Here is a 23,142-nt window from a genome sequence, read left to right on the forward strand (position 1 = left end):
AATATCCTGCTGCCAGGGTTTACAGGCAGTGATACAGCTACTTCAATATGTCTGAGGTGCAGTGCTGATGGAGGCTCCAGCTGTTAAGAGAGACAGTGACCTCAATCTGTCAGATGATTGGGCCTGAGATCAGGTCCGACTATGTGGGCAGACACCCCATGCCAATGGCTCAGAAGGTCACAGTGGTCATCAACTTCTATACCTCTAGCTCTTTCCAGGGGTCAGTGGGGAATCTGTGTGGAGTCTCCCAATCAGCTGTCCATAGTTGCGCGACAGACGTTCTGTTCAGACAGGTACTGACCATTATTCTTTATCACATGAATGAGGCCAGTTAGGCTGAATGAACCAGAGGCTTTGCAGTGATTGCTGGATTCCCCCACACCCAGGGTGCAATCGACAGCACACATGTGGCCACCAAGTCACCAGTGGGTCAGCCGGATGCCTTCATCAACAGGAAAAGATTCCACTCCATGATAGTGTGTGACTGCAGGATGCAGATTGTACCCTGGCAGCTCCCATGACGCTTATAGCCTGAGACATTCCCAGGTGCCGAGGCTCTTCAGTGCTCCAGCCTGACTGGGTGGATAGCTGCTGGGTGACAAGGGCTATCGGCTGAAACTGTGGCCCATGATGCCTCTCTGCCACCCAAGAACAGAGGCAGAGCAGCGTTACAGCAGGAGCCATGCCTCCACAAGAGTGTTGATAGAGAGGACCATACGTCTTCTCAAGATGTGCTTCCAATGCCTGGACTGTTCAGGGGGTATTGCACTACAATACCCCCTAGAGTGGATATCACTGATTGTGGTTGCATGCTGCCCACAATCTGGCTCTGGTAAGGGGGGACAAACTGGAGGAAGAGGATCTGGATGCAGCTGTCACAGGTCACAGATGATAAGTCCAGTATTGAGTGAAAAGATGAGCATTGTGAGGAGAATGTTGAGGGCATGGAGGCAGACCTTGGTAACATCCAGGGAGGCAGGGGCACCGGGGATGCCTTGATCCAAAGTTCCTTCAGCTAGGCTGCCAAAGATCAGCTTCCACTTCATGCCAGCGCTGCCGCCTCCATCCCAGGTGTTTGAAATGACCCTTTCATTTGCATCCAAAGTCCACTCAATGCCTGTGCAATGAAATATCCAGCCACACACATCCAGCATTACATTCTGGTGGCAGGAAGAAAAATGTGAAACTTACTCAGGCCATCAGAACCAAAGCAAATTTAATGTTACTGTCACATGCCCGTTTCAACAGGAAGTGTGCCAGCTCTCGAGCTTTATGGTGTCCTGCTCAAACCTGCTGAGCTGCAGCAGGTTGGGAAGGTCTTTGCCTGTACGTGCCCTCTCTGCTTGGTTATGGTTTGTCTTCTTTTAAGAAAGAAGAGAGTAGCATTGATTAGTCCACTCTCTACCTGTAGTGCCATTGCAGCCTGGCCAACCCCAGCTGAGGAACAGCTCGCAAAGTATATCTGATTAATAGCCCTCAAGGCACTCAGTCCAAGCAGCCAGGGCTCACCCCCTTAGCCAGCTGTAGCGTCATTGACAATTGGCAGTCAGACTCTAGCACACCCAGGATCTACAGGGGGACGGCCACACCTTAACACCTCTGCACATTGACCTATGCCAAAACGGTACTAATTTCTACTCCTATGTCTTATGGTAAAAATCATTGTGCAAGAAAACCAAAATAAATATAGAACATATTTAACATAAACACACAAAATTCAGTGCTACTTGCTCTGACCATTTTAATACAAAAATGAGAACTTGCTTATCCACCATTTAAACTTTCAGATTACTGCCACCAATGAATGAAGGTACATTGTACTTGCATCTCACTCAGTGTACCTTTTACTGGCACAACCTTATTATATACACCTACAGGAATCTACTTAATAACATAACTAATGATTCACTCAAGTGTCTGCCTCTCCCTTAATTCAAACTGCCTGAGCAACATAACATAGCTAATTAATTAATTCTGTGGTCCACCTTCTAAATTTTAGAAGTTGCCTGTTTTCATAATCCTTGCACAACTTCAGTTAAAACACCACATTTAACAATACAACCACCAATTCTGTTCAAGTCAACATTATTTTCTGACCTCTCCCAGGGATGCAAGGTATCACAGACTACACTCACATTGCCTTTCATGCTCCCATCACCAAATTAGCATCTTTATCAATAAAAAAAGGGTTTCCCATTCTTTCAACCTAAGGCTGGCTTGTGGCCACAGCCAGCACATCACACAAGTCTGTCCCCGATATCATAGCAGTAGTTATGTCTCTTTCATAGACTCCTCTATTCATTCTATTTCATTGACTCCTCTATTCCAACCAGACTGTCGAGGTTTGGGCTGGCTACTGGCCAATAAGAGATATGCCCTTTGGACATGGCTCATTATTCTTGTCAGGGACCCAGAGACAGCTGTAGAGCAGGCCTACGAAGAGAGCCATTAGGCCACAAGAAGCATCATCAAACAAACAATGGGCGTGTTCAAGCAATGGCCCTGCTTCATGGACTATTCCACAAGATGAGCACAACCCTGAGTGGATATACAGATTTCTGATTGTCTACTGCATGTTCCATAATGTTGCCACAGTGAGAGATAAGCCTTAACCTCTTGTAAGCAACAAGAATTGGAGGAGGAGGAAGAGCATGAAGAGGAAGCAGAAGAAGCTTGGGGAGGCATCGATCACCAACGCTCCTGGCTGCTAGAGCTCTCAGCAGGCAGTTCACCCAATAGTGTTTCACCAGAACCAATCCTCCCATCCCCAATATATCACCAGTCACACTCACAATCACTATGCTTACTACAACCATCCAATTGCCTCCCTTCACTCCAAAATAAATACAGAATATATTTCAAAAACATGCAATTCTGGGTCATTCCTTCGCCTCACAAGGAATATAAGTACCAATACTAAATCCCTAAAAGTATCCGGTGAAAGCACCTGAAGTTTGTCATGGCATATATGGTGAGAAAACAGAACAAGAAGATAAAATGTGAAGAAACCCAGTAAACCACTGCCATGATTCTGATAGTGATGGCCGACGTGAGCAGAACTCATCTGGAGTTCTGCATGATCTTCTCCTGCAAGAAAGAAAGGAGCCTGTTAGCGAGTCCAGTGAGGTGTTTAGAGACTCTGCTGACCATGATGGAATAACTGGAATAAATTACGTAAAATGTGATGTGTGTGCAAGTGTGAGCCCAGGAGCAGGGTTACAAGGAGGTCCTCCTCCCTGCCCACCCCTTCCACCCCAGGTGACCAAAGATCAGGAACGTGGGACTGAAGTGCAGCCAAAACTTAAGGAATAACTCCTTCAAAAAAAATTAAAAAGAGCATGCAACCTACTACAATCCAGATACGCATGGATCATGGACTCCTCAAGGTCACAGAAAATACAGGCAGCCTGGGAGCCTGTGAACCATCATAACCTACAGTTATACAGGACTGCTGCATGCAACACCCCCCATGCCAGATCCCCGATGGTAAAGGGGAATTCCACATAGACACCCCTCCACTGGGGACCCTCGCCACCATTGGGCAGCAGGATGAAACGCTACGGCGTGTCCAGATGGTTGGTGAGGGCAGGGATATGAAGGATGTGCAGTAGCAGCCCATACAGGAAACCACTCCATGCTGAAAGAAAAGGCATGGAGGGAATTTCCATGAGACGGCTCAAATTGTGGGGCCATGGCTCCCAAGGGAGGCTTCAGGGCCAATGTTCAATTGTATCCAGTGGAATGGGAGTCAGTTCAGACAGGAGTCCACTGCACACTTGAGCTGCCTTGACACCAAGGATGCAATCAGGGCCAGGCACCAGTCACCAGTCACAGAAGGCCTCAAGCATGCCAGTGCACACAACATGCTCCCTCTCCAAGGACCCCTGCCACAAATGAAAGTTTCTCTTTATAGATTCTTTAATTGAATTTAAACTCCATGAGCTGCTGTTGTGGGATTTGAACCCATGCCCCAGAGTATTAACCTATGCTGCTGGATTACTAGCTCAATGACGTTACCAGTAGCTCCCCCTAAGTTTCTCTTTATACTCTTTTGAGTACAGCAATAAAATAAAAGACTTAACAATTAACTGATGACTCAACTAAACCAGCCAATTAGTCAAATAGCCTCCTCAAGGGCACAGTAACAAAAGCACAGAAATTTAAATGAACTAAATTAAAATATAATTTTGGGGGCTGAGGAAGCACTCCAGCCCCTGAGTGCCCATTGGTCACAGCAGGCCTCAAGCACACCAGCAGACACCATGTGGTCCCTCTCCAGGGACACCAGGGTATGAACATAGCCACAGAAAAGGGGCAGACAGTCGGGCTGGACAATCCACTCAACCTCCCACTGCCTGGATCTGTTAATGGCCATGTTGGCCAGGCCCAGGAGCAGGCTCAGTTTATCTTTATACTCTTGATTTAAACAATCAGAGCAGGACTCAAACCTACAATGTTCTTATACCATCACAATCCTCACCGACATCAGGCACCTTATCCTTAGCCCATACAACCACCCAGTTTCTCTTTATACCCTTTTGAGTACAACTTTAAACAAACAACAAAATTAACAAATTAACAGATTTAATTAAAGTGATGGCCCCTTAAAGGGACACTGTAACAAAAGACAAAATCTTTAAGGAAACTTATCAAATTAAAATAAAATGTTATTTTGAGGTCTAATGATGCACTCCAGCTCCCATGGTGCCAACCAGTTATGGAAGGCCTCAAGCATGCCACTGGACGCTGTGTGCTCCCTCTCCAAGGACACCCACCACGAAGGTAGCCACAGAAGAGGGGCAGACAGTTGGGCCGGACGACCCCCTCAATCACCCACTACCTGGACCTATTATTGGCCATCTTGCCCAGCTCAGGAGCAGGCTTACAAGGAGGTCATCCTCCCTGCACACCCACTCTGTGTCGGGTGGCCATAGATCAGGAGTGTGGGACCAAAGTGCAGACATACCCAGAGGAGCAGCCCCTTCAAAAAGCTAAAAAGGGGCAGCAGCTCCGTGCACTCCACACAAACATGGAACACGGGCTCCTCAAGACCATAGGAAATACAGACGGCCTGGGAGTCCATTAACCATTGTATTCTACCATTGTACGGTTGTTGCATGCAACACCCTCCAGTTTCTCTTTTTTTTATTTTGAGTGCCCATGAAATTAAACAGACTGATTAATGAAATAAGCCAATTAAATACATTGATATCGTTGAAAGGGTCACTGTAACAAACAATCTCTCTTTATATTCTTCTGAGCATCTGCAAAATTAACCAGACGAATGAATCAAATTAACCAAATTGACAGCCCCATAGAGAGGCATCGTAAGGAAAGGATAAAGGATTTACAGGATATTTAACAAACTAAAGCAAAATGTTGTATTGTGGGCCAATGATGGACTGCAGCCCCCTGTGGTGCCCACTGATTGCAGAAAGCCTCAAGCATGCCTGTAGAAACCGCGTGCTCCCTCTCAAAGGGCACCCAGATGCGGACGTAAGTTCCTCTTTATATTCTTTTGTTTTTTTTTCTCTCGAGGCATCCGGGTGAAAATGGTTTAAGTTGGTGCCAAACCAGGTTTTGCAGAAGGTTCTTCTTCTCAATAGTTGAAAGAGTTACAATGCAGCAATGCTCCTTGTAAATACAAAAGCTCAAAAGAAACTTACAAATTTTAAATTAAAACATGATTTTGGAGCCAGCAATGCATCTCAGTCCCTGTGGTGGCCACTGTTCAAGGGAGGCCTCCAGCATGCTGGTGGGCACTATATGTTCCCTCTCCAAGGACACCTGGATGTGAACTTCTGAGCATCTGTGAAATTAACCAGACTAATGAAACTAATTAAATGGATTAACCAAGTTGACAGCCCTTAAAGGGACACTGTAACAAAAGGATAAGGATTTAAAGGAAACTTAACAAACTAATGCAATACGCCATTTTGGGATGCAATTATGCACGGTGCCCACCGTTCATGAAAGGCCTCAAGAATGCTATTGGAAACCTCGTGCTTCCTTTCCAAGGACACCCGGATGTGAATGTAAGTTTCTCTATATAAGAGCTATAAACAATTTCCTTCACCTGTATATCTTAATACAATTAACATAATATTAACAGTGTTCTGCCTTTGCTTGCTGCAGCCATTCCTGTATTAAGTGGTTTTTCCTTGATGTGTGCTATAAGAATGCACCTCTGGTGTATAGAGAGCTGGTTGTCTTTAGATAGCACCAGAGATGCCCGCTTTAGAATAAGATAGATTAGCTCTGGTTACAAGTCTAACTGATGATAATGAGGAGGGAACAGAAATATTATGTGCGTGCTCTGCCATTTGTGAGCTCGATTTCCAGCATGATCGAATATCTAGGCCTTAGATTCCGGTGTAAAACTGGTACTGCAGGCCTAAAAAAGGCATGATTTCTTGCTGGGCACAACTGGGCTAAGCTAAGACAATGGGCCGTAACTTCTGGGCTCCCCAGCGTCCGATTTGGGAGATATCAAGCTCCCCCTCGGAGCTTTAAAGGTAAGGGTTTACACGCATTTGCCCAGAAATGCAAACTTCCTCTAAGCAATTGCCCTGCTCTAGGAGCCATCAGAAAATGCAATTTGAATTGCAAACTTTGGATGATTCCAGCTGTGTTACACAAATAGTTACACAGAAAGGTCAGAAGAATTAAAACCTCGTCTAACTTCCTGGTAACTATTGTAAAGACACAGACTGGCTCCCCCATGGGACTCCCCCAACACCCCCGAGACCTGCCCATGTTCTCCCTCCACCCCCGAACTACCCGCCCCCGCCCCACACGGTATTCTCCACCAACCCCCTCTGACTCCCATAGGATTCCCCCCAATCCAACCCAACTTAACCTCCCCCTGACCCAACCCTCACCCCTGCTGTCCCAGCAACCCCCCCACCCAATCTGACATGATACCCACCTCTCACCCCCACCGCCCAACCCCACAGGCCCTACTCCCCTCCTGACCCAAAACCCAAGAACCCCTCGCCAATGTCCAACTCCCACAATGTCCAACCCCCCGAACCCTCTCCTGATGTCTGACCCCCTCTCGATACGCAACCCCCACGACTCCACCGATGCCCAACACCTGCCACCCACCCCGATGTCCGATACCTCGCATGATGTCCAACAAAGTCGGACTTTGAAGACAGCTCCACTGCTTAGATCTCACCCAGCCTGAGTCTGAAGACTGGGTGAGACAGGCACAGAAGAAATTTCCCATAAGTAATTGGGCACAGAGTGGCAATCCGACGCTGATTGCCACTCCGAGGAAGTTAAGGTCCAATATCTCACCTAAAAAAGGCACTCACTTGGATTGCAATATGATTTCCCAGTCAGCTTCACACATAGGTTATCCCCCCACCCCAGTGAAACCAGTAACAACTATGACCTTCTCCATGCTTTGCAGGTCACAAAATAAATTTGGCAAAAGGCCCAGTCATGCATTCCATTAGGCTTCACAGTTCCACAGATCAGAATAATGGTAACTGGAATTTCTGTAAATGACGTACGTAAAAAACAGAATGCTTCCTTTCTTGCTACTAACACTCCTTTGGTTATGACCATTTACATTTCACAACCTCATATACATTATAAAATAAAGCCTAGTGTGCCTTCCACCCACTTTCTGTTTGTTAAAGCTTTTAAATGACCTCTAAGTGTGCCTTGCTGACGCAAATTCACTGACTTGCCAATTAATATAGCCTCTGCCCCTCAAACGAATGGTATTAGAGAAAAGTCATAAAGCATAATTGAAATACCTCAGGACGATACTGCAAACAGCAAACCAAAGGGAATTAAGAATTTAATACAGATCCCTTAAAGTCAGGGTTATTAAATCTCCTCAAGCTTAATCTTGGCAAAACTGAAGCCACCCTCTGGCTCCTACCAGTAGCTACATGTTTCTGACCTCGATCCTTCAAAAATTCTGGTTCACAGTCCGATCAAGTCAGGAAGTCATTAATCATTTCAGCTTTCTTGGTATTCTGTTACCAAGATAAAGGTTTCCTATCTATACAGCACCATCTGCCTCTGGTCTAAATTCTTTTCCCAAATCTCTTCATTGCAGTGCCAAGAGACTATTTCAGAGGTGCCATCTTTCAAATGAGATGTTAAACAGTACCCACATCTTCTTGTTGATGGATTCTCCTGTCGCTTCGATGGGTGGGTGTTCAGCAAGAAGAAAAGACCAGTTTACAGTTTAGATTGATGTTGTCTCATATGTGACATTAGGCCAAGCCTCGATTTGCATAACCAATTGCAAATACATCATTACACTCAACGTAAATGATTAACTATGCAGAAAATATAAAGGGGATTTTGCCGTTGGAATTAAGAACAATAATAAATACTTGCATTTATGTATTAACTTTAAGGTAAACAAAATTCAAGGTGCTTCATGAATGCATAGTCAAACCAAAGCTGGAGGATCAGCCAGAGAGGGAGGTACTTGCATAAGTGAACAAAAGCTTGGTCAAAGAAATGGATTTTAAGGAGAGTCTTAAATTAGGAGAGAGAGGGAGAGAGAGAGACCTGGAGAAGCAGGGACATTTAAAAAGGCAATTACAGAGAATGAGTTCCAGCTGGTTTAGCCAAATGTTACCAAAACTATCAGGACCACATCAAGCGTGACTGAAATAAAAACAGAAAAGGTTGGAACTAGTCAGCAGGTCAGACAGCAGCTGTGGAGAGAAAGACAGTGTAACATTTCAGCTCTGTGATCTTTCACTGCTGAACCCTACTGTCATGTCGATGAAGTTCCAAGTCAGGATGGTGTGCAACTTGGAGTGGAACTTGCAAGTGCTGGTGTTCCCAGGCATCTGCTGCCCTTGTCCTTTCAGGCGGTAGAGGTTGCAAGTTTGGAAAGAAGCTTAGTGAGTTGTTGCAGTGCATCTTGTATATGGTATACACTGCTGCCACTGTGCATCAGGAGCGGAGGGAGTGAATGGTTAAGTTGGTGGATAGAGTGGTGATCAAGTGGGCTGCTTTGTCCTGGATCATTTGCTTTTCTTGAGTGTTGTTAGAGCCGCACTCATCCAGGCAAGCAAAGAGTATTCCACCATACTCCTAACTCGTGCCTTGTAGATGATGGACAGACTTTGGGGATCAGGAAGTGAGTGCCACAGAACTCCCAGCCTTTGACTGCACTAGTAACCACAGTATTTATATGACTAGACCAGTTTCTGGTCAATGGTCAGCCCCCGAGATGTTGATGGTGGAGGATTCATCAATGGTAATACCATTAATTGTCAACGGGAAGTAGTTAGATTCTCTATTACCTTTGGAAGTTGGGAAAGGGGTGAACCTGTGGGAAGAACAGCACTCAGGAGTGGATAAATAGAGTGCCAAGTTTTGGGCCTATGACTTACATTCAGAAGCTGGGAGAGAAGCAGATCTGTGGGAGGAGCAGCACTCGGGTGTGATAGCAGTCGGAGAGCACGCTGAACTTGGAAAGCAGTGAAAAAAAAATCAAACAGTGACATCACAGGAATTCTATAAGTTGATTGGTTGGTGATTATAGAACTCTTAGAGACTGTGTGTAAATTATCTGCAGTTTAAAAAAATGTAAAGAATTCAATTAGTTTCCTTATAGCTAGGGAAGCAATCAAAAGACAAATAAGAAACTGGTGCGTCTTCTGTTTTTTTCTATGTTTAAATGGTAAGGTTTCCTAATATTATATTAGTAAGGTTTAATTACAGGGGAAAGCACAGGGGAAACAGCTGGTTGGTGAATAGCTGGTGAGTAATTCTACCTCCTACTTCCTCGTCTCCAGTTTATAATAAATAGTCTGTAAAGTTAAGGTATGGCTGGGCAGCTTGGCCACATGGAATCTGCATCCTCGGCATGTGGAAAATTGTAGCCGCTCCCTATGGCCTGGAAACCAGGAAGTGCAGGAAGTGTCACCAGCTGCAGAAAACTGAATTCTGTGTTTTGGAATCTGAGCGATGTGTGGAATCACTATGGTACATTTGCAAGGCTGAGAAGTACGTGGATAGCACATTTAGGAATGTGATAACACCACAGGTTAAGAGAGTGCAGGCAGAGAGGGAATGGGTGACCACCAGTCAGTCTAGGAAGACCAGGCACATAGTGCAGGAGTCATCTGAGTCCATCTTGCTCACCAACTGGTTTGCCATTTTGGGTACTTGTGAGGGTGACGGTTCCTGAGAGGACTGGAACCAAGTCCATGGCACCACGAGTGGCTCAGCTGTATAGGAGGGGAGAAAGAAGAGTGGAAGAGCAATAGTAGAAGGGGATTCAATAGTTAGGGGTGCAGACAGATGTTCCTGCAGCTGTAAGGTGTGACTCCAGGATGGTATGTTGCCTTCCTGGTGCCAGGGTCAACATAAGAACATAAGCACTAGGAGCAGGAGTAGGCAATTCAGCCCCTTGAGCCTGCCGTGCCATTCAATACGATCATGGCTGATCTCATTTCGGCCTCAACTCCAATTTCCCGCCCTCTCCCCATAACCTTTCAACCCATTACTAATTAAAAATCTGTCTATCTCCTCCTTAAATTTATTCAGCGTTCCAGCATCCACTGCACTCTGAGATAATAAATTCCAAAGATTCACAACCCCTTGAGAAAAGTAATTCCTCCTCATTTCTGATTTAAATCTACCACCCCTTAGCCTAAAACTATGGCCTCTTGTTCCAGAGTGCCCCACAAGGGGAAACATCCACTCCACGTCTACTTTATCTATCTCCTTTGGCATCTTATGTACCTCAATTAGATCTTCTCTCATCCTTCTAAACTCTAGCAAGTATAGGCCTAAACTGCTCAATCTCTCCTCATAAGCCAAGCCCTGCATCTATGGAATCAATCTAGTGAACCTGTTCTGAACCGCCTCCAATGCAACTACATCCTTCCTCCAGGAAGGGACAAAAACTATACACATTACTCCAGATGCGGTCTCACCACTGCCTTGTACAATCGCAACAACACTTCCCTATTTTTATACTCTATTCCTTTAGCAATAAATGCCAAAATTCCAAGGATGTCACTGAGTGGCTGCAGGACATTCTTATGAGGGAAGGTGAACAGCCAGAGGTTGTGGTCCACATCAGTACCAATGACATAGGTAGGAAGAGGGATGAGGTCCTGAAAGCAGATCTCAGAGAGCTGGGAAAGAGATGAAAATGTTGGACTTCAAAGTAATCTCAGGATTACTCCAAAATGACCACATGGCTTGACAGATTATTTTTTTTTATTCATTCATGGGATGAATAATAATAATGTGTTCTTTGCTGGCTGGGCCAGCATTTATTGTCCATCCCTAGTTGCCCTTGAGAGCTGCTTTCTTGAACGGCTGCAGTCCATGTGGTGTAGGTACACCCACAGTGCTGTTAGGAAGGGAGTTCCAGGATTTTGACCCAGCGACAGTGAAGAAACAAAGATATATTTCCAAGTCAGGATGGTGAGTGACCTGGAGGGAAATTCCAGGTGGCGGTGTTTGTATCTATCTGCTGCTGTTATCCTTCTAGGTGATAGTGGTCGTGGGTTTGGAAGGTGCTGTCAAAGGTGCTTTGGTGAATTCCTGCAGTACATCTTGTAGGCGGTACATACTGCTGCTACTGTGCTTCGGTGGTGAATGTTTGTGGATGTGGTTCCAATCAAGCAGACCGCTTTGTCCCAGGGGGTGTCCAGCTTCCTCAGTGTTGTGGAAGCTGCACTCATCCAGGCAAGTGGGGAGTTTTCCATCACACTCCTGACTTGTGTCTTGTAGATGGTGGACAGGCTTTGGGGAGTCAGGAGATGAGTTACTAGTCACACGATTCCTAGCCTCTGACCTGCTCTTGTAGCCATAGTATTTATATGGTTGGTCCAATTGAGTTTCTGGTCAATGGTAACTCCCATGATATAGATAGTGAGGGATTCAGTGATAATAATGCCATTGAACATCAAGGGACGATGCTTAGATTCTCTCTTGTTGGAGATGGTCATTGCCTGACACTTGTGTGGAATGAATGTTACTCGCCACTTGTGAGCCCATCCTAGATATTGTCCAGGTCTTGCTGCATTTGGACATGGACTGCTTCAGTATCTGAGGAGTTGCGAATGGTACTGAACATTGTGCAATCATCAGCAAATATCCCCACTTCTGACCTTATGATGGAAGGAAGGTCATTGATGAAGCAGCTGAAGATGGTTGGGCCTAGGACACCAGCCTGAGGAACTGCTGCAGTGATGTCCTGGAGCTGAGATGACTGACCTTCAACAACCACAACCATCTTCCTTTGTGCTAGATATAACTCCAACCAGCAGAGAGTTTTCCCCCGACTCCCATTGACTCCAAGTTTGCTAGGGCTCCTGAATGCCGCACTCGGTCAAATGCAGCCTTGATGTCGAGGTTTAGCCATTCTAAGCTCAACTCGCGAGATCATCTCTTATGTCCATGTTTGAACCAAGGCTGTAATGGGGTCAGGAGTTGAGTGGACCTGGTGGAATCCAAACTGGGCATCAGTGGGCAGGCTATTGCTAAGCTAATACCGTTTGATAGCACTGTTGATGACCCCTTCCATTACTTTACTGATGATCAAGAGTAGACTGATGGGACAGTAATTGGCCGGTTTGGGTTTGTCCTGCCGTTTGTGTATAGGACATACCTGGGCAATTTTCTACATGGCTGGGTAGATGCCAGTCTTATAGCTGTACTGGAACAGCTTTGCTAAGGGTGCGGCAAGTTCTGGAAAAAAGTCAGAATATTGGCAAGGGTCTTGGCCTTTGCAGTATTCAGTGCCTTCAGCCATTTCTTGATATCATGTGGAGTGAATCGAATTGACTAAAGACTGGCATCTGTGATGCTGGAGACCTCTGGAGGAAACCAAGATGGATCATCCACTCTGCACTTCTGGCTGAAGATTGTTGCAAATACTTCAGCCTTATATTTTGCACATATGTGCTGGGCTCCTCCATCATTGAGGATGGGGATATTTGTGTACCCTCGTCCTCCAGTGAGTTGTTTAATTGTCAACCACCATTCACAGCTGGATGTGGCAGTACTGCAGAGCTTAGATCTGATCCATTGGTTGTGGGATCACTTAGTTCTGTCTATCATTTGCTGTTTATGCTGTTTGGCATGCAAGTAGTCTTGTGTTATGGCTTCAACAGGTTGACACCTCATTTTTAGGTATGCTTGGTGCTGCTCCTGGCATGCCCTCCTGCACTCCTCATTGAACCAGGGTTGATCCCCTGACTTGATGGTAATGGTACAGTGGGGGATATGCTGAGCCATGAGGTTACAGATTGTGTTCGAGTACAATTCTGCTGCTGCTGATGACCTACAGCGCCTCATGGTTGCTCAGTCTTGAGCTGCTACATCTGATCGAAATCTATCCCATTTATCACGGTGGTACTGCCACACAACATAACGGAGGGTATCCTCAATGTGAAGGCAGGACTTTGTCTCCACAAGGACTGTGCGGTGGTCACTCTTATCGGTACTGTCATGGACAGAAGCATCTGAAGCAGGCAGGTTGGCGAGGATGAGGTCAAGTATGTTTTTCCCTTTTGTTGGTTCCCTCACCACCAGTTTCTCAGCTATGTCATTTAGGACTGGGCCAGCTTGGTCTGTAGTGGTGACACTGAGCCACTCCTGGTGATGGACATTGAAGCCCCCCACCCAGAGTACATTCTGCACCCTTACCACCCTCAGTGCTCTCAGTGCTTCCTCCAAGCGGTGTTCAACATGGAGGAGCACTGATTCATCAGCTGAAGGAGGGCGGGACATGGTAATCAGAAGGAGGCTTCCTTGCCCATGTTTGGCCTGATGCAATGAAACTTCATGGGGTACGGCTTCGATGTTAAGGACTCCCGGGGCAACTCCCTCCTGACTGTATATCATTGTGCTACCACCTCTGCAAGGATGGTGATGCTGGAGTCTAGGACATTATCTGTAAGTTATGATTCTGTGAGGATGACTTTGTCAGGCTGTTGCTTGACTAGTCTGTGAGAAAGCTCTCCCAATTTTGGCACTAGCCCCCAGATTTTAGTGAGGAGGACTTTGCAGGGTTGACAGGGCTGCGATTGCTGTTATCATTCCCGGTGCCTAGGTCGATGCCGGGTCCGTCCAGTTTCATTCCTTTTTGTGACTTTGTAATTTATTACAACTGAGTCATTTGCTAGGCCATTTCAGAGGGAATTTAAGAGTCAACCACATTGTTGTGGATCTGGAGTCATATGTAGGCCAGACCAGGTAAGGGCTACAGATTTCCTTCACATTTTTCATGAAACTTCATCCATGGGTGGGATGAGGTTTCATGAATGATTTATAAGTGAAATAAAGATTTTCCTTAAAATTCATGGACATGTCCCAGCTCATGTGACACTTTCACATGAGGGGACATGTCCTAAATTTTTTTTTGCTTTATTAAAATTTTTGAAACACAAATTGATCTCCCTGAGGCAGCTCTGTGCCTCAGGGAGATTTTGGCACTCTTTCGCGCGCAGGCCCTGACTCAGCCTCCTCTCCCCGCCCGCACCGGGAATGCTCAGCGCTTCTGGGTGCACATCACACTGGGTGGGCATTATTTGCCGTGTCCATGTAAAACTCTATAGATACTGAAACCGTTCCTGCAGATTGAAATATGGCAAATGTAAGTTAATTATTTAAGAAAGGAGGGAGAGAGAAAACAGGGAACTAAAGATTGGTTAGCCTGACATCAGTAATAGGGAAAATGCTAGAATCTATTATAATGGTTGTGATAACAGGGATACTTAGAGAATAATAATATGATTGGGCAGAGTCAACATGGATTTATGAAAGGGAAATCACATTTGACAATCCTGATGGAGTTCTTTAAGCATGTAACTAGCAGAATAGATAAGAGGGAACCAGGGAATGTAGTGTATTGAGATTTTCAGAAGGCTTTTGATAAGGTCCCGGAACAAGATTATAGCTCGTGGGATTAGGGGTAATATACTGGCATGGGCTGAGAGTTGGTTAACGACAGAAAACAGATCAGGAATAAATGGGTCATTCTCAGCTTGGCAGGCTGCGACTAGTGGGATGTCACAAGAATCAGTGCTTGGGCCAAATCTAAATCAATGATTTGGGTGTGGGGACCAAATGTAATATTTTGGAGTATTCTGATGACACAAAACTAGCTGGGAATGTGAGTTGTGAGGAGGATGCAAAGGGGATTTAAGGGGAAATGACAGGCTAAGTGAGTGGGCAAGGACATGATAGATGGGATATAATGTAGAAAAAAAGTAAAGTTATCCACTTTGGTAGGAAAACAGAAATGCAGACTATTTCTTAAATGTAAGAGATTGGGAAGTATTGATGTCCAAAGGGACCCGGGTGACGGATGCAGGTGCAGCAGGCAATTAGGAAGGGGAGTGGTATGTTGGCCATTATTGCAGGAGGATTTGAGTACAGGAGTAAAGATGTCTTGCTGCAATTGTATAGAGACTTGGTGAGATCATAGCTGGAGTATTGTGTGCAGCTTTGGTCTCCTTACCTAAGAAAGAATATACTTTCCATAGATGGAGTGCAACAAAGGTTCACCTGACTGATTTTTGGGATGGTGGGATTGACCTATGAGGAGAGATTGAGGAGATTGGGCCTGTATTCTCTAGAGTTTAGCATGATGGGAGGTGACCTCATGGAGACATCCAAAATTCTCACAGGGCTCAACAGAGTAGATGTGGAAAAGTTTTTCCCCTGGTTGGGGTGAGGTTTAGAACCAGAGGACATTATTTCAGAATAAGTGGTGGGCCATTTAGGACTGAGATGAGGAGGGTTTTTTTCACTCATAGGGCAGTGAATCTTTGGAATTCTCTATCCCACAGGGCTTTGGAGACTCAGTCATTGAGTATGTTCAAGACAGAGATCGATAAATTTCTTGATAATAAAGATATCAAAGGATATGAAGATAGTGCTGGACAATGGCGTTGAGGTAGAAGATCAGCCATGATCAATTTGATTAGCAGAGCAGTCTTGAGGGATCGAATGGCCTACCCCTGATCTTTTTCCCCATGTACCTGTGTTTCTCTTGTTGCAGATGGTCATTGCTTGGCACTTGTGTGGCACAAGAAAGAATCTAACCATCCTCACTTGAAAATCAGTGGCATTATCATCAAAGAATCTCCCACCACCAACAACTTGGGGGTTACCATTGATCAGAATCTTAACTGGATGAGCTACATAAATACTGTGGCTACAAGAGCAGGTCAGAGGGTGGGGATTCTTCTGCAAATAACTCATTTCATGTCTCCCATCTACTATCTACAAGGCACAAGTCAGGAGCGCAATTGAATACTCCCCACTTGCCTGGATGAATGCGGGCTCCAACAACACTCAAGAAGCTTAACACCACCCAGGGTAAAGCAGCCTGCTTGATTGGCACCCCATTAACAAACATTCACTCACTCCACCACCGACGCACAGTAGCAGCAGTGATGCATTGCAGGAATTCACCAATCCTCCTTTGACAGCACCTTCCAAACCCACAACCACTACCATATAGAAGGACAAGGGCAGCAGACACATGGGAACACCACCATCTGGAGGTTCCCCCTCAAGTCACTCACCATCATGACTTGGAAATATATCGCTGTTCCTTCACTGTTTTGGGTCAAAATCCTGGAACTCCCTCCCTAACAGCACTGTGGGTGTACCTACACCACATGGACTGCAGTAGTTGAAGAATGCAGTTCACCATCACCTTCTCAAGGGCAATTAGGGATGGACAATAAATGCTGGCCCAGACAGCGAAGCCCACATCCCATGAATAAAAAAAGCTATTACCGCACAATCCCTACACCACCGATGTACAGTGGCAGCAGATTGTCCCATATATAAGATGCATTACAGCAACTCACCAAGCCTGCTTCAACAGCACCCTCCAAACCCGCTGCCTCAACTAAGGACAAGGGCAGCAGAGGCATGGAAACACCACCACCTGCAAGTTCCACTGCAAGCCACACACCATCCTGACTTGGAACCATATCGTCGTGGGACAGTGCAGATCAGTAGTGAAATGTCACAGAGCTGAAATATTGGGAAGAATTTTCCCATCGGCAAGCGGGGGCAGAGCCCGCTCACCAACATGTAAAATGACGCGCAGTGACATCGGGCGGATGTCCCGACATCACCGCGCATCATTTAGATTGTCAGTTTGACAGGCGTGCAGCCGCGTCAGCTGCGCACCCACTGAACTGTCAAAGGCCTATTAAGGCCATTAACAAAGTAATTAAAGTTGTTAAGAATGCTACCCGTTCAACCTTAATGTTGGCGGGTAGGCGAAGAGCCCAGGTGGCCTTCGCAGTTTTCATGAAACCTCATCCACAGGCGGGGTGAGGTTTCATGAAGGGCTCATTAATTAAATAAATGTTTTTGAAAAAAATAATGGACATATCCCAGCTCATGTGACAGGTTCACATGAGGGGACATGTCCTTAAAATTCTTTTTGACCTTTATTACATTTTTCAAGATATAAACTAATCTCCCTGAGGCACTTCTGTGCCTCAGGGAGATTTCTGAGCTCTTTTGTGCACATGCGCGAAAGAGTGCAGGCCCTGACTCAGGGAATCCCCCTTGCCTGCACAGGGAGCACACAGCGCTTCCGGGTGTGCATCACACTGGGCGGGCCTTAATTGGCCCGCCCATGTAAAATGGCGGCGCACACCCAATCGGGGGTGCAGATGGGGTTTGCACTCGCTCCTGCCTGCTCCCACACAACCCCCTCGACGGGGGGGAAAATTCAGCCCATTAACTCTGTGTTTCTCTCCATTGGTGCTGCCTGATCTGCTGAGTTTCCCTTTTTATTTCGGTCGATGTGCTTCTGACAAATTTGGTAATGTTTGGCTAAACCAGCTGGGTACCAGATTGAATCTGCATTGCTTGAATTTGTGGGAGTGAACATGGAGGCCATACTAAAGGAAAGATCAGGGTAGGGCATAGTAAAGGTTTTACAGGCTACGAAGGCTGGGGAGAGGCAGTAGTTGAACAGATTGACAGCTGCAGAAATATAGTAGTGGATGTAGGGTCACAGGCTAGATAATTGGCAACATGGTGTAATTATAAATGACTTGGGGGACAAGTGCTGGACTTAAAAGGAAGTGGAATGGGAAAGTGTAAAGGATGTGGATGCTGAGGTATATGAGATGATAGTCAGAAATGGCTTTGTCTGTGACATAGATGTCATTATATAATTTAATTTCTATGTCATAAAATATAATTGTAAAACTTCCTTGTGACACAATTACAGCAAGATAAATTATTTCTCTTCCAACTCCTTCCCCTCTCATTCGATAAAAATTGCACCCTTTGATAAATAAAATTTGAACTGGTTTTAAAGACATAATGATGAATGGTAATAGCTCTACAATCTCTGGTACTGTACAATATTCTTTTAGTTAGTACAGCTGGAAACTGACACTGGAAGTGTTAACTATATGACGAATTATCTCTTCATTTCCCATTTAATGTCATGGAACACAATATAAGCCATTTGTAACATGAGACCTACAATTAATTTAACAACTAAATCATACCAGGGCAACAGTTATTGGGAAAATTATCAACCAATTTTGAAAGACAACTCAAGAACCAAAATAAATGCTTCATTGCAGTGGAGGGCAGCAATAAATTCACCATTTTTCTACCTTTATCATGCCCTTTGCTTCATTTAAACACGTTAATGCATGATTAAATAGAAGCAAATAATTTATTTGGACCATTCCCTCAGTGATGACAGAAAATGCAAGAGAATTAACCCTTAAGCTGCAAAGGGTGACGAACTTTAAAATAAAATACTTGATTACATCTTTTAAGGAAAAATTGATTTATTTTTGAAGCAAAGGAAGACACAGGCACATGGGAGAGGGTAGGCCAGTATGATTAGCTCGTGCAAAAACTAAGCACATACAGATTGGACCAGATGGCCTCCTTTGTTTTGTTTTTTTAATGGCTCTATGGCACTATAGATGATGATTAGACTATCCAAGGTTTGGCTGGCACACTTAACTCTTCATACTTTGCTTTATTTTTTCTGCACTCCTTCATCATGACTATTGCCCACTTCCCTATAAGTGACCATTAGATGACGAGTAACTTGTGATCACTTAGATCTTCAAATTTGCAATCTTTCTTTGAGACGACTAATGTCACGCCAACAGTTCTCAATGAAAAGATCAAGAGAACGTAAGAATCCAGAGGGAGGGATCCAGGTGGAGGGAGAATATTGGAGGTGGGTAAAAGGATCCGTTGAACGGGGAGAGGACTCCTGCCCAAAGAATTGAGCATGGAGACGAAGACGGTGGAAGAAGAGTTCAGCATCATGCCGAGCCTGAAATTAATTGAGATGAGGGTGTAAGGGTATGAAACTAAGTCCTTTTCTGAGCACTGAACGTTCAGCGTCGGAGAGGTCAGGGGATATAGTGAATACACGGCCGGGGCTGGGATTGGAAGATGGGGTGGGGACGGAGGGACAGGCAGGGGTGGAGGGTCCTAGATGGGTGTTGGTGTCGATGAGTTGTTGGAGCTTGCGTTCCTTAGCACTTGAGAGTAAGAGAAAAAGTTTCTTGTTGAGGCTTCGGATGGGACGAAGAATAAAATGAAACTGGGGGCACGCACAGCTTTGAAAAAGGATGCGGCGGTACTGCTGGAGGGAGAGGTCGAGTGTGTTCATATGGCGGCGCATGGCACTGAGTGTGGATCTCAGAATGTGACGGGAACAGCAATCCAAGAAACGTTTTATGTCCCGGAGATACCTGTAATCCTGGGTGGGTTCGAAACAAGAGGGATGGAATTTCAGGTGAAATCCACGTGGGGTAAGTCGAAGACGGAGACAGTCACTGAGAAAGGAGATATGGCTGTGAAAGCGGGTTTTAGTAAACACCTTGTCAAACACCAGGAGAGAAATGGAAAGCAATGAAGGTGAACAAGGCAAAAGAGAGATCCGGAAATCTTGTCGCAGAGAGGAGCAGAACTTCTTCAAGGTAGGCATTTCTTGAAGAGGAGTGGCAGTCAATTAAAGACGGAGATAAAAACAAAAAGCTGCAGATGCTGGAAATCCAAAACAAAAACAGAATTACCTGGAAAAACCCAGCAGGTCTGGCAGCATCGGCGGAGAAGAAAAGAGTTGACGTTTCAAGTCCTCTTTTCTTCTCAGCCAATGCTGCCAGACCTGCTGAGTTTTTTTCAGGTAATTCTGTTTTTGTTTTGGATTTCCAGCATCCGCAGTTTTTTGTTTTTATTTCTTTGAGACTCCCTGCTTTAAATTACAAAACTATAAATAGAAAATCCATATATGGGGAATCGAGGGAAAGACCAGTCTTAAACATCTTTGTGAAAAAGCTCATTAGCACACCAAGGGCTATACAATCATCCACACATAGGCCTTAAGGGCAGACAAGTTATCCCTGGTGCCCTACCCAATATTTATCCAAAACCAGTGTAATTTAAAAACAGATTATCTGATCAGTTTCACATTACTATTTGTGGGAGCTTGTTGTGTGCAAATTGGCTACCACTTTCTTACATTATAAGGAGTCCTGCACCACAAATTACTTCATTGGCTGTAAAGCTATAGAAATACAAGTTCTTTCTTATATTTCTATCAGTCATTTCTATTTTGACATGTTAGGACTGAGTTATTCACATTTCCATCATTCACCACTCATTTGCTATGATACATGGTGAATGCCTTTAAACATTCATTTCCTGCATTTCCCTTAATATGTGCAGTGATATGCAGTTGCTGACCTTTGAGCAATCACGTCATTCCCCCTTACCTATAATAAAGCAGAGAATATTAGTCACCAGATCAATTTATGAAAGATGCAGAAGTACCAAAATAAGTTTAACCTGTCAAGCAAAGTCATAAGAAGGAAATCATGCAATGCATGTTGATTAATTAACAAGCACATTACTAACTTCAGTTTAATACAACAGAGTCTCTGAAGGATTCAGTATTCTCCCAAGTAAGTTGTCAAACTAGGTCCTTCATTTCTGGAATTATAGCTCAGACTTAAATAAGGATGAAACTAATACACCAGAGCCAATGACTTCATTAAGGATTAATTCATCAGGAAAGACTACCTACAAGCAGAACCAAAGTCTCTCCAAGCAAGTAGATACAGCCAATTTTCAATATGTTGACTGATAGATTGATAACCATGTCAGAATAATTGATCACGTCACAACAGCATTGGGGTTTGCAGGAGCATGCTTGCCCGACTTGTATTCTCTGTTGAAAGCATACTGTACACGCTTGTCATTTTTGTTAGCTGATTACAGTTTAAGTAATTTAATTACTTCGACTAAAGTAATCTGTGAATAATTCTGAGAAAAGTTGAGTATTGATGAAGACATGAAACTTGGGTTCTTTGAAACGACTATGGGGAATTTAACACTGATTGAAAGAGGGTGAAGATACAATATGTTAGAGAGGAAATGGAAAGCAAGAGAATTACAGGGTGAGAAATTATGATCACTTGCACTCTTTTTTGAGTGTTATGAGTACCCTTAGACCTTCAAAATGGTGACACTTTTGTGCCAATTAACCAAGCTGCACCAGAACCATATTATTCAGAGCATTAGCAAGCATGCAATGAATGGCCATCAAAAGTGTGCAGAGCAGGCAGATCATAATGTCAATCAGCTAACAACTCTGATTCAATGTCAGCTGTGCTATTTTAGAGCTCAATGTGCCAGTTAATGCCTTCTCTTAATTTCACATGGCTGTCCAACAGCAGGAAGCAATCTGACCAGTGTTATTTAAATGTACTGCTTACGGGATGGTTTTGGTTGAATTCTTCTGGCTGTTGCTTCAATTCCACAAGTATTTCTGTAGTTGTTTCAAGTTCACCTACAGGGAGTGGTGTGGCAGGTTCTGAAGGAATTTTTGCTGACTTCAAGGCTCCTGCACACATCAGCTGCTTTCAAACATGGATATACTAATAGGCATTCTCCTTGGAATACAGCATGACTTGGAGAATAAGCAGAGGGAACACAGAAAAGGACAAGTTGCTAGAAGAGTGAGGAGGATGAAGAGAAGATGGGCTTTCAGCAGGAGGCCACACCTGCCCATTGTTTTCAGAGAGCAATTCTCCCACCTGAACCTCAGAAAGGAGGTGTCAGCCATCTGTGCTTCATTAAGGACGTCCTCACTGAAATGTGCCACCTGCTGCATCCACAACTGCAACTTCAGAGCAGGGAAAAGACCACTTTGCCAAAGACTGTGAAGGTGATGGTGGTGATGAACATTTATGCCTCTGGCTCCTTCCAGGTTAGAGTTGGTGATGGAGATATTTGCAGTATCTTGAAGGGGAAGTGCCTAAGGACTGGAAAATTGCAAACATTATGCCCTTGTTCAAAAATGCTTGTAAGAATAAGCCCAGCAATTACAGACCAGTTAGTTTAACTTCAGTGGTGGGCAAGATTTTAGAAACAACTATTCGGGATAGAATTAATAGTCACATAGAAAAATATGGGTTGATAAGGAACAGCCAGCATGGATTTCTAAAGGGGAAATCATGTTTAAGGAACTTGCTGGAGTTTTTTGAAGAGGTAACAGAAAAGGTCAACGAGGGTAATGCTGTTGATGATGTGGTGCACATGGACTTTCAAAAGGCATTTGATATAGTGCCACACAGAAAAGTTATTGCTCATGGAATAAAAGAGACAGCAGCAATGTGGCTATAAAATTATCTGAAAAATAGGAAGCAGAGAGTAATGGTCAATGGATATTTTTCAGACTGGAAGAAGGTTTGTAGTGGAGTTCCCCAGGGGTCGGTATTGGGATCCTTGCTTTTCCTGGGGCAGTGCCTCAGCAATCCTAATATTTTGTTGGAAGCCAGGTTGCTGTGATTCCCTTTAAGGAAGGAAATCAGCTGTCCGCATCTGGTCTGGCCTACATGTGACTCCAGATCTGCAGTAATGTGGTTCACTCTTGAATGCCCTCTGAAATGGCCTAGCAAGCCACTCAGTTGTATCAAACTGCAAAAAAGTCAATAAAAAGGAATGAAACCAGATGGACCACCTGGCACCTACCGATGCATCAGAAATGACAATGGCAAATCCAGCCGTGTCAATCCTGCAAAGTCCTCCTTACTAACATCTGGGCCCAGTACCAAAATTAGGAGAGCTGCCTCACAGGCTAGTCAAGCAACAGCCTGACATAGC

This window comes from Carcharodon carcharias, chromosome 9 (genome assembly GCF_017639515.1).
Source record: "Carcharodon carcharias isolate sCarCar2 chromosome 9, sCarCar2.pri, whole genome shotgun sequence".
Classification (NCBI taxonomy): Eukaryota; Metazoa; Chordata; class Chondrichthyes; order Lamniformes; family Lamnidae; genus Carcharodon; species Carcharodon carcharias.